Source organism: Myotis yumanensis, unplaced genomic scaffold (genome assembly GCF_028538775.1).
Source record: "Myotis yumanensis isolate MYYU_CA2020_CCGP unplaced genomic scaffold, mMyoYum1.0.hap1 SCAF_3, whole genome shotgun sequence".
Taxonomy (NCBI): Eukaryota; Metazoa; Chordata; class Mammalia; order Chiroptera; family Vespertilionidae; genus Myotis; species Myotis yumanensis.
This window is the reverse complement of record NW_027223754.1, coordinates 136,017,298-136,019,366: the sequence shown is the minus strand read 5'-3', so window position 1 is coordinate 136,019,366 and position 2,069 is coordinate 136,017,298. Positions and strand designations below refer to the sequence as shown.

General features: G+C 56.9%; 1 pseudogene; it reads left to right on the top strand.

Moving 5' to 3' along the window:
- The first annotated feature begins 285 nt into the window (after nucleotides 1–285).
- LOC139005341 (F-box only protein 31 pseudogene) lies at nucleotides 286–1,740 on the top strand (annotated as a pseudogene).
- The last annotated feature ends 329 nt before the right edge of the window (nucleotides 1,741–2,069 follow it).

Here is a 2,069-nt window from a genome sequence, read left to right as displayed (position 1 = left end):
TTCATTATGACTGCATTTATGTGAAAAATCCCCCCCCCCCCTCTGCCCATAGGCATATCCCTGGAGGCATATCCATACAGAAAGCAGATTAGTGACTGCCTGGGGCTAGGGCGGGAGGACAGGGAGGGGGCACTGGGAAAGGGAGGGGACTGTTAATGAAGTCCTACAATTGGCTCCTCTCTGAGGGGGCGTGGCTAGGCCCTGGGGGGAGTGGTGGGACAAGCCAGCTTAAAGCCGGGCTGAGGTACAGCGGCCCACACTGTGGTGGCTGTTAGGCATCGAGGTATGGAGGAGTGCGCTTGCATCTGTGGTGTGGGCTCTTCACGGGGATGTCGGTGTAGTCAGCAGCACCAAGGCCCAGCTGAGACAGCAGCGGCCGATGGCAAGCAGGCCCCGGCTCCAGCAGAAAAGCACATCGAGGCACATGCGGCAGCGCAGTGCTGTGCGGGGAGTGGAGGAATCGAGAGCCCCAAGTCGCCCCCGCCGCCCCCGCACTGCTCGCTGCAGGACCTGCCGGTGGAGGTGCTGGTGGAGATCTTCGCCTCGCTCCCTGGCACCGATCTGCCCAGCCTGGCCCAGGCCTGCACCAAATTCCACCGCATCCTGCACATCGACAGCATCTGGAGACGGCGCTGCTGCGAGGAGTTTGGCGTTGGTGAAAACTTACAGAACTTGGAGACGATAGGTCTGTCTTATCGAGAACTCTATGCGAAGCTGCTCCACCCATACAGACACATTTTGGGATTGTGGCAGCTAGATACTGAGTACTGTAGAACACTAGTGAATGTCGTGGTGGACGGTTTATGCATTACTGGTTGGACCTACCGGCCTTGCCTTAACACCCATGTGGATCGCCCAATGCAATTCAAGCCCGCGTTCAGAATTCGCCTGATGGAGAGGAAATTAGCCACGGTGGAGTGCATGGAAGGCCGCATCAGCAGGTCCCACAACCGCCACGTGCAGATTCAGAAGGACAGGCTCACCCTCCAGTGCAACAAGACAGACCACCAAAAGGATTCACCAACGCGGCTTAGGGAAGCATGGGGGCTGGTGCTGGTGCAGGAGGACAGACAGCAGTATGACTGCCTGACCTACCGCCGCCTCTACCTCCCACCCAGCCACCCGGACGACCTCATCAGGCCAGGCCTCTTCCAAGGCAAATACGATGGCTATGGCCTAACGATTGCCATGCTCAGCTTTCATGGGAAGTATGCCAGGGTCACGAAGGTCACGGGAAACTGCAACCCAAGGTTAGAGATCCACCTCATGCACCGCATCCAGCTGCGAGATGGCGAGATCTTCCGCAACTTCAACGAGCTCTCCCGGGTGGTCCAGGAGATTGACGAGCAGGTGATCCGGGAGCAGCAGCAGCAAGAAGATGGGACTGAGGAAAGTGAGGGCCGTGGCTGGCAGAGCCCTGCCCAGCCCAGCGTCAGGGAGTACAGGGCTGCAGCTTTGGAGGAGCAGCCTGTTCCGTTTGTTCTGCCTGCGGGCGTGAGCACAAGAGACCAGAACTACCCCCGAACCTGCAGGATGTGTTTCTATGGAGTGGACACTGTTACCTTAGATGGCTTCTCCTACCCCAGGCGCTTCCATGGAGTCTTCATCCTGTTCGATGAGAACCACTTGGGGTTCATCTGGCTGGAGATAAAACACTTCATCCTGTACGGCAGAGTCCAGAACACCTTCCAGAATGTGGAGGAGGCAAAATCCCTGCAGGCCTTCCTGGAGATGCTCTAGAACATTCTGTCTGGACCCCCTGGAAGGAGCAACTTGCATGCACTTGGAAGATTTGACCTTCTGACCAGATTACCCACCTTTGTTTGTTTTTAATTAAATCTTTATTGTTCAGATCATTACAGTTGTTCCTCTTTTTTCCCTCCATAGCTCCCCTCCACCCGGTTCCCACCCCACCCTCTGCCCTTACCCCCCCCCCCCCCCCCCGCCACCACTGTCCTCATCCATAGGTGTATGATTTTTGTCCAGTCTCTTCCCACACCCCCCACACCCCTTCCCCCCCCCCCCAGAATAGTCAGTCCACTCCCTTTCTATGTCCCTGATTCTATTAT